Raw genomic sequence first — 15122 nt, 5'->3', positions numbered from 1 at the left:
ATGTTCATACAACCCTTTTCTTTGGACTGGTCTGATTGTTTTGTTGGCCTGTCTGTCTAGTTGTCTGGGTGTCTGGTCCGATTGCTTGAGAGATCTTGTGATCATCTGTCATTACAAGAGCTACACAAACTGTTCTTGTTGTTGTCGTTGTTTAAGTTGTTTTATGTAGATTTATTTTTGCCTTGCAACTTAAACGCACAGACATTTAAATTTAGACCAGGCGATCATCTAATGGCCTCGTCCGTCGGTTGCTCTAGGCGGCCTGCTGGTGCTGGGTTGAATTTTATTGGTTTGGTTTCATTTCGTTACGTTACGTTTCGTTTCGGTTTGGTGGTGGTGTCTGATCGTCTGCCCTGCAATTCTCAGACACATAGCCAGCCGGCATAGATATGTATATGTATTTTAGAGACTCACATGGACTTCTCACATGGTATCCGTGTCTAAGTCTATACGTCGAAGTGTCTCGCCAAAATGCCATTGCTTAATGTGTTGTTGATCTTCTCGTTGTTGTTGTAGTTGTTGTTGCCCTCTTCATGTGACATAAAAAGTGTGATCGATGTAAATCTTGCGACTCAGCTGTCGCCAGTTTCATCAGTTTCTTATCCCACCCTTTGTTCTTGATTCTTCTCATCATACTCTCCTTTGCCCCTCGTGTTCCATCGTCCTTGTCCTCCCTCTCTAACACTGTTGTTGTTGTTGTGTCTGCTGATCTTTCTATTTTATTTTTATACCACGTTCGCATTAGATACAAAAGGGAAAAACTGGGCGGGGGGGATAAATGTTTAGAGAGGGCGTCGGCGGTCATCTAATCTGATTTAGTGGGACCAAAACAACAGTAAACCTGGACTTTAATAGGAAGAAAAAATACAACCAGAGAAGGGTTGTTGTGGTCGATCTTCGTGTAGTACGTGTCGTTTTATGTGTTGAGCTGCTTACGGATTAAAGAACATTGCTGTTGTTGGAAAGAGTTGGATTACATGAAAAAGTTATCGACGAATCTTCTAAGTACCAGACTTCGCAATTACAATCTTAATAGTTTCATTCTGATTCAGATTCTTGCTATGGCAAATCTAGTTCATGGTTCGAAACGAAAGCTATTTCAATATTTCACGTTTGAAAACAAATCAAGAAATTTTAGGAAGTCTTCGGAAACTGTTTTTAGACTGGTGATCAACTAATTTTAATTTTTCAACAGTTTATTGCATACTTTAAGGGCAAATCATCCCCATTTTCACATCCTTAGATCTCAGATCTGTTCTCAGTTCTGATGGAACCAAAACCGGAAGAAGCGTATTTATCTATTCGTGTTGCGCATTAGTTTTTTTTCTCGTTGTCTTTCCTTGTGCGCTTGTGTTGATTTTTCATGTTGTTGTTGTTGTTGTCCCATTCTATTTTTATTGTTGTGTTGCTCTTGTTATTACGTATTGTAAAAATTTACGTCGTCTTTATTTTATTTATTTGATTTTGTTGTCTAATTTATTTCTATTTCTATGTCTGCCCCGTCCTACTACAACGTCTCTTTGTCGTTCACGTTGTCGTTGTCGTTAGTCCGGCGGGACGGTAGGCGCAACAAACACACACACACACATTAAGCAACAAAATTACCATAAATGTCATTTTGTTGTGTGTGTGTGTGGTGTGTACTTTTTAAGTGTGTTGTAATACCCATTTAATTGTAATACAAATATTTTTGTAACCATAAAAAGTAAGGAAATTGCTCTCCATTCTCATCATTTCAATCTGGCATAGAAGAAGATACACAACACAAACGCAGAGACAAAGATGATCATGATAAAGATGCGAGTAAAACAAAATTCCACAGCTTCCAAAGCCACACAAAGATGAGTAGAAAGAGAGAGAGAGAGATCACAAGATGAGAACAAGATCCCCCTAGCTCCCTCGCTAGCTCTCATTGACTATTTAAGCTTACCTCACAAGCTGGCCTGCCTAACTGCCTCTCTTTCTGTGTGTGTGTGTGTGTGTGTTCTCACACACACAAAGATAATGAATGACATAAATGAAATTTAACATGAATGAAATTTTAATTTTTGTTTTTAATCACAAAAAAATACCTGAATATTAACTAGTTTTCACGACATTCTCCTTTGTGTCTATAAAGCACAACATTTTTGAAGTATTAAAGCATTATTCGTTCATAAACTGAAACCATTTTTAGTGTTACATACTATCCCGATTGTTGGCCATCTCCAAACTTTGGCAAAAGCGGAAATGATATGTTGATTAGAAATCGGAAAACTAGTTTCAAAACTCATACCGACACTTTGTATTTAAAGAAAAAAAACATTACGATAAACAAGCTTAATGAAATAACAACAAAAACAGCTTTTAGCCAATTGAAAAGTCGTAAACCCTACCTGGCTTTAAAAAGAAGTATTATTAAAAGTTTATAATAGATTTTAAAGACCTTTAAAAACGACAAAATAATAAAATGAAATATAATAAAATTAGTATTCAGATGGAACGGTTTTTTCCGTTTCTAGATCTATTATATTATTTGGTTTTGGTCTAGTTCTCTCTCATACTTACCTTGCTCTCTAATTTTAAGGATGCTTTGATGTCTGCATGAGCTTTCCAATCATTTTGTTGCAGCTGTTAGTAATCTGGTGGTAATTGTTGTTGTTGTTGCTCATCCGTGTGTTATTTAGAACAATCCTTCTTAGGTAACTTTCAACAATCTGCAAGCCTCTGCAATATATGTATGTATCTGGTAAGATTTAAGATTAACATGCGAGGCGATAAAGTCTAACTAATTTATTAGATTTTGATAAAATATTATTGAAATCATTCAACGGGGAATTCAATTCACTGTCTTTAATAGTTCAGGTCGAAGGGAATCCTTATATAAGTCTAAGGAGGAGCTTTTCAAACCAAATCTTACTACAGTATTACACCTAAATTGACTTCGTTTGGGAATAGGGTATCATAGAGTCGTGTAGTTTTTTAATTGAAAGTTTTTTCTATTTTATTGTTGTTGTTGATCTCATTTCGTTTCTCTTGAGATTGTTTTTGTTTTGTTTTGTGAGCATTAGAGGTAGCAGCCTCAGCAACAGCAACAACAGAAAATAACATCATGAAGAAGAAGAACAAGAAGCAAAAGGAGGATGGAAAAAAGAGGAAAAAAAAAACAATATTGTGTCTTGTTTATTGCTTTATTTGCGGCATTTTGTTTTGTTTTTTGTTGTTGTTTCTTTTTTTTTGTTGTTTTGTTGTCTTTGCTCTTGATTAGGTTCTTTTGTGCCGCTTTCTTGCTGCCGACTGCTCTGTTGGCGCTTGTGTCCCTCTGTCGAGTTGATTTAAGCTTGAGTTGAGAGCCGGACTCTATGAGCTGGCGAGAGGTGTGCATGAAGAGAGCATGGTAGGGAAGGGGGGGGGAGGACGCGAGAAGGCAGTCAACGGGAGGGGCGGTAGTGGGGTTGGCGCTCTGGGGCGCTGCTCAGGCAAATGTGAAAACAATTTAAGCGGAACTTAATAGCTTAACAACTATTTTAGCTCTGTTGTTGTTATTGTTGTTGTTATTGTTCTTGTTGTTGCCTTTTCGTATGTATTTATTGTTTTTATGTATTTTTCCGCCATTTGTAAGAATTTATTGCGTTTTATTTTATGCTACTCTTACGATGTCTCTATCTCACTGTCACACACTCTCTATTTCTCTTGCCTTTTGTCCCCCACTTGTCGCCGCTTCCGAAGAATCACATGGAGAAGAAGCATTTTCTCTCCTTGGCAATGCTTTCCAATCAAAAATTAAATCAAATTAATTCATTAAATACAAATAAATGTTTCATAAATCACAAAACAACACCAAACAAACCACACACAAAATTCCGAAAAAAAAAGAAAATCAAAATCAAAATAAAACCAAAAAGAAAACAGAATTCAAGTGAAAGAAGAACAAAATAAAACATTCACTTTGGGTTTTTTCCCCCTCTCGGCTCTGCTTTGCCATCTGCTGGCTGGTTGGCGCCTGCTTTATGTGCGGGGCGGGGTTCAATGGCAAATGTCAAAAAAATTTGACAAGCCACTGAGAAAGGGGCAATGGGGTGGCCTGAGGGGGAGATGGAAAAATGCTAGAGCAAAGGAGATTATAACAGACAAATCTAAAGCCAAATTGATAATGAAACAAACAACTTTTAAATAAAATGCATTATTATTTATAAAATTAAAAATGGCATTCACTAATAAATTATTCATTATCATATAAGGGTAACGATCTTTAAAAAACTCATGTTATTTCATTAATAAAGCCAAAGAAACCCTATTTTAAGTAAGCCAAATCGATTTAGATTATAATTCTAGTAATTTACAGATTGTATCTAAAGTAAACTGTTTATATTGATTAACAATTTCAAAAAAAGGGCTGCCAAACGTGTTTTCTTTTAGGCCCAAATACCTCAATGAACTCATTTTCTTTTTGGTGATGAGGGGGGAATGTGGGTCTTACAGAGTGTGGAAACGTGCTTATCATCGAAAGTCATAACCTGCATATCTAAAATTCCCCGACCAAAAAAAATAGGGCCACATATTGGTGTAAACAATAACTCATGCCATATATATTGAGCGCACACACAGTGGGTTAATTGGGGAGTACCAGGCCGTATGAGAGGGGGGGAAAGGGGAGCCATTTGATGGGTCTCTGAATGAAAGCCACATTACACACACGTTCTCCCTATCTCCCTTGCTCCGGTGTCTGTGTGTGGGTGTGTGTGCTTACAAATTTCATTGATAACTTCAAATACAAAATGAAACTGAACATTTTACCGCTTCCATACCACAATCAAAAAAAATTGGGCTACAAAAGTAAATACTCAATTTTTCAGTCATAAATAATATTAATAAGACCCTAGACCCTCATGACGTTACGTGATGCATTGAGGTGGGGAGAGACATACAAAATCTTATCAAAATCAGTAAATTTCTATTTGTTTTCCTCTCATTTATGTATATTATTTATTTTATTTATAAAAAAGTTGTTTAGCAACAAAGTTTCAAACACTTAAAAACGTATTTCAAAAGTAAATAGAGATTAAATTGCTAAAAGCTAACAACCACAAGCCGAAGTCTAAATACACTTAATCTATTGAGATAAAGGCCTAAACAGAACAGAAAGTGATAATAGAGAGTTTAATTTGGGTCAGAGATATACAGAAGAGAAAGTACCTTGTGTAAGGGTATGAAATGAAAACTGAACCATTGAAAATTAAATTTCATTCACTTCTATAACAATTCATTCACAAGCATCAAGGCGCCAAAAGAGAGAGAGAGGAAGAGTTTCTCAAGTTGGTTGCACATCTCTAGCCCCTCTTTCTCTCCCTCATTCACTCTCTGTATGTTTACTTATTTCATGGTATACATATTTAACACCTTTCGGATCACAACCACAAAAATTTCAATCTTAACCACAAGACAAACCACACTGCAGCAGCAGCAACAACAACAACAACAACAGCAGCAGCATGATCAACAACATTTCAACATCAGCAACAATACAGGATTTCGATAAAGATTTCAATGTATTTAACTTTCAAGCCTCCCCCCTCCCCCCTATCACTAGTAGCCCCTCTTCTTTCTCTCTAAAACAGAAAGGTAAAAAGCCAAGCAGCTCACGCGCTCAATAAAAATAATCTTAATCGTAATCTAAACTATTTATAAACAATTTGATTTTATTCTGTATAAATTGTTGTTATTTCTATTTCTGTTTCTGTTTCTATTTTTTTCCACTGTCTATTGCAAGTGATCTGTTTTTTTTTTTTTTTTTTAAATTAGCGATCTTTAGCTGGAAAACATTAATAAGAGAATAATAAAGAAATATTTTAATATTTTCAAGTCTAAGGACCTTTGGTCAACTAGAACAGAGATTCATTGAACGTTTGATTTTGTATTAAAGCATTACACCATGAATTTGTAAGTTACTACATTGAGTCCTTAAAGATTTTTTTATTAGGCTGATACGACTTTTGGCAGTTAATACACAAAAACTATTTCAAAACTATTCTGGAGGATAGTTAACAAATCTCTAAAAATTAGTCAAAATTTTAAATTTTTCTCGTAGATGACTAAATTATAAAGAATGTTGAACAATAATTTAAAATTTTCCAGGTATGGGCTTAGGGGCCTGTCCCGAAAGTAAAGCTTTATAGAAATGCTTTCAATTGGTAAATTGGGGGGTGGCGGAGAAGAAGGTCAGAGTAGGAGTAGGGGGTAGATGACTATTTATGTACACACATGTAGTTAAATGGAAATTGATGAATCAATCAAGGCATACATTTATGTTTTTTTTTTTTTTTTATCAATTTGACAATTTTTTCTCCCGTTTCGATTCGTTGCGGTTTTTTTTGTATTTTTGTTTTGTTAAGTTTGAGTTATTTTTACTGTGGGTTCTGAGAATTTTGAGTTCTCGAGGAATGTCAGTTCAAACGGCGATTAGAAGAGAGAGGTTCCTCGTACATACAAATGTACGAAACGCACAATGAACAAAAACAGGAAATGACATCGTATATAACTCATAGCATATATTTATTACTCATAGTAGGAGAACCAAAGTAACCGCAGTAGTTTCTAGTACTAAAAGAACAATGTATTTATTTGTTCTTAGAAATGAATTATGATGTTTGCTTGAGAGAGAGAGAGAGAGATAGAAGAGTAAATTCGAAACGTTTTCATTATAATACTACGATATAATACTCCATACTACTAAAACCGACGACCACCTGTCGACGTCCTCATTGTTGGCGGTACAATTCAAATAAAATGTATTTACCTACTTCATCATCAAATAGGGATTATTATTATTATTAAGAACTTAACTTTAAGATCGATATGTTTTTCAAAATAATTGTGGTGGGGGTGGTGCCTTGGGCTGTTTTGATCGAAACGGAACGGATCGTTTGGCTTGGGTTGAACTTTCGACTTGAGAATATAACGGTCGGTCGGATCGGTCAGTAATCGAATTGGTTGGTTGGTTGCTTGGGTTCTCGGTCTTATCTTGTTATTGTTATTGTGAAATTCAATGCCTGGCCGGCCTAACCCTAACCGATCGAGTGAATTATAATTCATTGAACAAATATGCGACAATAACAACAAGTGTGTGTGCATATGGTGGGTGCATGCGTGCGTGTGTGTGTGTGTGTGTGTGTGTGTGTGTGTGGTATTTGTAGTAAATACAACTGGCGGCTGGGGGCAACAAATGCACGAGGCTGATAAAAAACTCAATGAAAGGAGAACGTGCATGGCGCGTTTTTTACCTCACCGTATTTTATATTTTGTATTTCTATCTCTATCTTTATCTACGAACCGAAACTAAGCCAACAGGCGTAAGTCAGTCAGTCACTTAGTCGGTAGTCAGTCAGTTAGTCAGTAAGTCAAACAGTGATGGGCAATAATAACAAATATAATGATAAATAAATTCTATTATAGACGTGACTTGCGACTTGTCACAAGACTCCTCCTCTAGCATTCACCTTGTTGTTTATGCCATTGCCATTTCACTCATGTGATGACGGACAAACGAACGAATGTTCGGACGGACTGACGGACAGACAACGTAAAGTCTATTGAAGGAACGGAAGGGACCCCTCCTCCTCCTCCTATCGTACACACATTTTCATAGATCTCTCGTATCTCTATATGTATGTATGTATGTATATATAAAAATAGTGAAAGTAATCTGTTTCTAGTGGAATTTTAATTGGCATTTTAATCTATATATTGTATATGTGTATACTAAATATTCAATTGAATTTTGTTTTTCTTCTGTTTACCAATTCAAATCGAAAAGCAAACAAATTGTTGGTCAATCGATTGATTTCAGAATGAAAGTTAAAAGCAAACTGGTTTAATCCGCACAATTTTTGCACATTATCTAAACTAATCACAGTAATCAGGTGAAATACTTTTTTTTTTTTTTTCTCACGGTGCATATGGACTTAAGATGTGGAAGTTCTCTAATCTAATTAGTTCTTGGCCATTTTTTTGTATTCAACAAACGAAAAATTATATTTGTCTTTAATGTGTTTGCTGCTTTCAGGTTGAACGATTTTAAGTTTAATTTTAAAAAGGTTTTTCGGCAGAAGGTTCTGCATATTTTTTAACCTTTTCTCTCGCATTAATTGCATGAATGAGGACCTCTTCGCGTTTTATTTGTCAGAGGACATTGCCCAATGGGTCAATACCCATCAGAGCTAATTTGTCAATAATTTTGAAATAAACTTTTAAATTGCATCAAATTCTTCAAACTTCAACAAACTCCAATTTAATCTCTTTCAAATTGATCCAAAAGCAGTATAGAAATTGGGTAGAAATCGATTATATTCCTCCAGGAAGAAAAGCAACTTTGCCTTCCAGATTTTTCATAAAGTCCCGCCTTTCCCTGATTAAAATTTGATGATATGCCAAATTTTGGATGAACTTTATATAGACTTTTTGGTCATTTGTCAATGGGTATGGAAATCACAGTATTAACTTGTTATCGTTATCGCATCGCTCTCATCGCTAGTTGGTGAGAGCCTTGGGCCTATGTATGTATTCACGCACGCACCAAGTAAAAGAGATCGGGTCAGGGGGTGTGGGGGAGCGTGTGGAGCATTATGTATTTTTAATCAGTCTATACCCCAAAACCCATCACCTTCTCCTGTTTATATGTATTTGTCGACACAAGCAACGTTTGCTGCGTTCGGTTGGTCTTTTTTTATGATTACTATTATTTTTATTTATTTTTCTTTTGGGTCTTATTAGATTCTCGATATCGGCCATGATGATATTTGACGTGCGGTGTAAAAATGTCGTCGATATTGTTTGTTGTCGACGTCAACACCAATGGGGCTTGGAATTTCCGTGCTGTCCGTCTTTGTGGCTTTTTTTACTGGCTGCTCGGTCTGTCTACTGGTTGGAGTTGAGCTATGTGTGGAATGCCCAAACTGTGTGTGTTTACTGTGTGTTCATTTTGTATGTGCTCACGTATCAAAGTTAATTTCTTTTAGAGCAACGCGCACTGGCATTTCTATTCATCGTTTTAGATCGTTTTTTGTTTTTCGCAGGTGTCTCATGTAATGGGTGACCGGGTAGTAAGTAGTATCTCTTCCTCTTCTTCTACACACGCAGCAGTCTGCTTCTTCTTGGCTTAGTCTTGTGTGTGTTTTATGGTTCTTCTGTTCAGGAATGTGTTCAGTTGTGCGCGGTTTATTTATTTATTATGTTTTTTTTTTTTTTGGGTTAATGAAAATTTTATTGGAATTTTTCTTGACGTTGATTTTTGTGCGGCTTTTTGTTTTTGGTTTTTCGGTTTTTGTTTTTCTTTCTCTGTTTCTCTTCACTGTGCGTGTTGCTTCTTCTTTCGCCCTGTTTTACGAGTTTATGAATGGAATATACATACATGCATTTAAGGCAAATAAACAACTAAAACCCAGACAGAAGTGTCATTGAAATGCGACTCAATAAACAACTCAACAAAAAACACACATACACACGCACACCCACTTAACAATGAAAATGTTGGAAAAAGAGATCAGTAGTAGTAGGGGAGGAAAGGAATTGCAGTAAGAGGGCGAGGCTTCAGACATGTATTCGTATACATTTGTTATTATTAATATAATTTATTTATTTAATCATTGATTCGTACATTAAATTTACAAATGAATCATTCATTCCGTTGAGCCACATAAAAACATTCCATGCCATCATATTTATCTTATCTTAGATACATTGTAGACAATAATTATTAATTTATGGATTGAGCCAATCTTTTTGATCAATTTTTGAAACGCTCAATTACAGATTTGTCTCTCTAATTGACCAATTACAATCAATTTTCTTAGGGCATTTAATGTGGTATTGAAGATGAAATTTAATGATTTTATTACGATATTTATTCAGAATTACATTAAACTATTGACAAAACATCAAAGATCATGCATAAACAACAGGTCGTATGAGTGATATTTTTGAGTACAATGTTTTAAGCCGTTTCTTTGTTTCTCAATTCAGCATTACGGTATTTTGTTTAATTCAAAGTACCTAATAAAATCCAAGCAACAATGATTTCGTTCAAATGAAGAAATTATTAAGCTGGAAACTGTTAAATTAATGTGAAAAACCATTGTGGAAACTCACACCATGCTCTGTTATATAGAAAATGTAATTTACGACTATTGGAGGGGGAAAACCAAACTGTTAACAGAAAGTAAAGAAATAAAAAAAAAAAAAAATGGGGAAAATTCAAAATGCAAGCAATGTCGCCTTTGGATTCCCAAGAAACTTAACGGAAATAATCAGTCGAAAACATTCCCGGGAAGAAAGTGAAGCAAGCCCAAATATCATTATTATTATCAGAACTGCCAACAATTTAGGCTAATATTGATTTAGTTTCAGGTTAATAGCGATAGCAATTCTTTATAATAATGATGAAATGTAAGTGAACACAAAACACACAATCGCGATCACGTGACACGTGTCAAAGCTCAACGAATGAGGCAAATCTAATACATACATATATGTATGTATGTGTGTGTATTTGGTTTTGGGGGTCCGTCACAAACAACAGCAAAATAAGAAAATAAAAAAACTAACACAAAACAGCGACTCTTTCACATTTATTTATCGCAATGGCGTCACATGGCTTATCTAAATGGTGATGAGATCGGGGGGCAAGTAAAAACAAAAGCAAAACACTTTGCTGCTGCTCTCCCGCCTATCCATCTGACTACCAATATCACAAGTTTTAACTATAACTATACATACATACGTTGTAGGTACCTTCAAATGTTATGTATGTATGTAGTTTTTTTTAACTATTTAACTTTGAAAATTATTTCAAGTCATGGCCTGAGATTCGTGTGAAAGATTACGTTTGGTTGAAACGGACAATACTGAGCGCACATCGCACATGTGCTCTGGGCCTCACTCTCTGACATTGTGACTCTCTTGTTGACTTAACAAAAATGACAACTAGTCCACACGGTCAACATCGTTTTTCGGAATTATGAAATTACCAAAGCAAAATGAAGTAAAAGTCATGATGACGACAATGATGCCGCAGGTGCTTCCCCTTTTCCCCCCTCCGCCACACAACCCTTGTATTCTAAACTGTGTATAAATTAAATCTATATCTATATTAAAATATTGATTTAGCAAATTTAAATGATGCCAATGAATTATTCTAGATATTTTTTGAGTTTAATCATTTTGAAACCAGTTTTGTTTTTTGGTTTCTTTTCAAAAAAAAAAAAAAAAAATACATTCCGAAAATTCTTCAAGTTTACAGCAAAGCGAGAAAGTAAGCCTAATAAATATAATTTATATATAAAACCAGACCAAAATCAGATTCAATTAAGTTTTTAAACAAATAAATACAAAAATATAAATGTGTGTGTGTGTATGTGAAAGGGTATATTCCAGGTTTTCTTATTCTTTTGCTTTTGTTTGTTTTGTAGACAATGAAAGAAAAATAAATCTATAAGCATGATCATGAACGGGCAGACTTTCATGATACCCTGTAAAATTGAGCTTAGAGGAATTGTTTCGCATCTGACTAAAAAATCAGGATCATTACGATACTCCTGAATGTCCTTAAGATGAGTTTGGAGTTTTGTAAATGGTTTCCTTTGCCTTATATACCCTTTACCAGTTACTGATGTTTAACAGGGTTAACAAAACTTGCCCAGTGGCGGATTTGGAGCATAAGAAATATTTCATGCATTGGTTGGTTGTGTTGTTGTTGTTCATGTTGTTTTTGTTGTTTTTGTTGCTGGTTGGCTTGTTGCTGCTCTTTCTTGATTGGCAACTTTGTGGCCGGATTGGAATGTTGTTGGCTTTTTGGCCGCGGCTCTTTGGGTCGTTTGCGGTTGTTGTTTTCTGTTTTTGTTGCTGTTGTTGTTGAAGTTCTTGTTGTTGGACCGTTATTGCGTCAATGCCATCGTTAATATTTATATTATTATCACTATTATTATTATTATTATTGCTCTATTGTTTTCCTGACCATGAGAAAATAAAGAAATGAATCTTTATATCCCTTTAGCAAAGGCGCCTACATAAATTGCTAAAAATTGTTGATCAATTCGAAAACAATAACTCTTCTTCCTATTTCCTTCTCCTTTTGCCAATTGATATAAGCCTTTGGCCGTTCCCTGCCTGGTTCCTTGTTTTTGCATTTGTTTCTTGAAAGATCTGATTAATAAAAGTACTGCTATGGAATTAAGGTTAAAAGATTTCTCAAATTGTAATTACCGATAGATCAAAAAGGAACTCTTTGAACTAAAGAGCGTCGTCATTATCGTTTTTTCTATTCCATTTGCAGTTTGGATTTCTATCCAGTCGAGAGTCTCCTCTTAAGTGCAATTGTTGTTCCGTTTTTCCACAAATAGCAATTGCACCTTGTGTATACACACATACAAACATATTTTGCTTTTGTTGTTGTTGCTGTTGTGCTCTGTTTTTTACGAGGCGCGTGCACGGTGGCGCCTGAAGAGCGTTAAACCAAATTAAACAATAAATAAATAAAAAATGCTACGTTCTCTCGAGTTGACACGAACATTTGATTGTATTTGTGGTGTGTGAGAGGGTGTCCGTGTGTGTGTTCGTTGTGCCTGATAAGCTTTTTTCTGTAAGTTTAGTAGTTATCGTCTGTGTCCGTATATCATCACATCACCATCATAATTCTCGAAATATTTCATTTCCCTGTGAAATCACATGCAAAAGTTATAGATTTGTAAATGGCCTCCTACATTCTCCTGGCTTAACAAAGAAGTCATTAATTTTTTAGAAAACCAAATCCTTAAAGTTTTAGTAACGCCCATGACAATCCTCCTACTCCTCCTCCTGCTCCGCTCCGAGATTGAGACAATGTTGTTATATTACTTATAGCCCGGAAATGTTACATTGTGAAATTTGGGTCAACAAGTTTGTAAGCAGCAGTTTTTGTTGTTGTTTTTTGAGATGTCAAAGATAGTTTAAATGGGCAGCCAAATGGGCTAAAAGACAAAAGAGATGATCAAGACGAAATGAAATAGAGAAAGAGAGTGACAGAGACAGGGATGGGCAGGTGTCAAGGCTTTTTCGGGGTTTTTGTTTAATTTCATGTACTTTAACTAACCGTTTTCAATTATTTTAGTTGAATTTTGTGTTTTTATTTTTTATATGTTGGTTCTTCTAACGTTCTCTGCGTTTGTGTGTGCGTATTATATTTTACTGCGCAATAAAAGCAACAAGAACAACAACAACAACAACAACAAATACTACTATTATAGCTAGAAATAAAGCATAAGCATGAGCCTGAGCTTGCTGCGGTTGTGTGAGAGAACGAGAGAAAGAGAGGGAGAGGGCAGTAAACAAGCAAACCCAGAGCAGGCCGAGAGCAAGCAGCAGCAGCAGCAAGCAATATGCGTGAGAGAATCGAGGAGGAGGCAGCTTGTGAGTAAGAAAGAGAAAGAGAAGCGGGACATATTGTGACTGAGAGCATACATTTCTGCCAAAAAAAAACTAAACAAAAGCAACAAAAAACCAATATAAAAACAAAACCAAATTTGTAATAATATTCTATGAGTGTGCGTATTTTAACTACGCAGCAAAAATTTTATAACTGCAGGCCTCATATCACAGAAGGCGGTGCTGCCCCCCCCTCGATTCCCCCATCCTAAGAAATGAACCACCCTCTTAGCATCCAGTCACTCCTACTATCTCTGCTCTCTCTAACCACTCTCTTATGCTGCTCTCACTCTCTTGGACTAACTGTTACAATATTCAATTCCATTCTGTGTAGTTTTTCCTTTTTTTTTTTTTGTTATTCTTGTTGTTGTTGTTGTTGTCTGCCACGTTTTACTCTCACTCCCGACGCAGTCGCAGTTCTACTTGACTCTTCTTTTGCTTCTTACGACGCCCCAAAAAACAAAACCAAAAAAAAAGGAAACAAAAACAAATGACTATCCAAAGCAGACACCCTGTATTCTTATGTATGGGGCAGCAAAGCTCTCCTAGCCAGACAAGTTGATGAATTACAACGTAGTAAGAACACACAGACACACACACACCAACACATGTACACATAAACATGCACACATTTACGCATGCGGCCACAACATGCATTCATTTACTACGCTTTTTTACAACTTGTTTCGCATTGGGGGCTTTTGTTGTTGTTGTTGTATTATTTTTGCTTTTTTTTACCGGCTTCACTCTGCCAACGTCAACAGCAACAATCGTCGCTGCCGCTGCCGCTGCCACTGTTGAACGTCATGCAAACAAACGTCAATGCCAGCAGCAGCAGCAACAACAACAACAACAACATCACGCTTGCCATTTTTTATTTATTCTTAATTTTTTTGTTTTTTTTTTTGTGAGGTACTTTTTTAATTTGTATTTGTTTTTTATTGTGAGATTTTTTTCTATTTCTCAGTATTGGCAATGAGCGGAAAAGATGTCGCTGGAAAGAGTATCCAACCAAGTCAGCTACAAAATTTACACATGCCAATAGCGAGGGTTGTTCTAAACAAACGAAATGCCTATTTGATAACTAAAAATTATTGAAAAATCACCGTTTACACATTTTCTTGTAGTCCATCGAAAATTCGGGGGATCCCCTGGTTTGTGTTTCAGTTTGAGTTATCTTTCAATTACTCTCTCCAGTTGTTAGCTCCGCCTAAAATTAATGCATTGCAAGGGAAATAAGTTTTCTTGTTTTTGGTTTGTTAAATATTTATCCAACAGATTTCCATTTTTTTTATATTAAATTTCTGATTAAATTCGTTTTCCGGGAACTCGTAAAGTTGTAAAGTAAATTTTAGTATGAAATCAATCGATGATGTGTATAATAAAAGTTTACTAAAACTGTAAGCCTTGTAATTGCATTTCAACGGAAACCAATCAACATGGTCACACTGACTCGACAACAATATACAAAAAACAAAAAAAAAAAAAAACAAACAAATATATTTATTTATACATAAAGCGAAACGAAACGATAAAAAAAACGTCAGTGACGCCGCCAACGACACGTGTGCCCACAACTTGGCGCCCTTTTTCGCATAAAATTATTGTTGAAAAAAAAAAAAAAAATAAACACACAAACATACAGATGAATAACTAACAACAACATTTGCACATTTTTCCTTTTCTCATTA

At 35.5% G+C, this 15122-nt stretch overlaps 1 protein-coding gene and 1 long non-coding RNA gene across 2 annotated transcripts in view; one reads left to right on the top strand and one right to left on the bottom strand.

The window, feature by feature from the left end:
* InR (Insulin-like receptor) overlaps nt 1–15122 on the top strand; it is a 40939-nt gene that overhangs the window by 15470 nt on the left and 10347 nt on the right. The window lies entirely within an intron of this gene.
* LOC137585897 (uncharacterized) lies at nt 2562–15105 on the bottom strand. The gene is made up of 3 exons (XR_011033645.1): nt 15090–15105; nt 14545–14641; nt 2562–2706 (listed from the first exon to the last, which is right to left on the bottom strand). It is a non-coding gene; the product is annotated as an uncharacterized lncRNA (long non-coding RNA).

This window comes from Drosophila tropicalis, unplaced genomic scaffold (genome assembly GCF_018151085.1).
Source record: "Drosophila tropicalis isolate 14030-0801.00 unplaced genomic scaffold, ASM1815108v1 contig_878, whole genome shotgun sequence".
NCBI classification, from domain to species: domain Eukaryota; kingdom Metazoa; phylum Arthropoda; class Insecta; order Diptera; family Drosophilidae; genus Drosophila; species Drosophila tropicalis.
The sequence above is the reverse complement of the archived record's forward strand: the minus strand, read 5'-3'. Positions and strand labels throughout refer to the sequence as shown.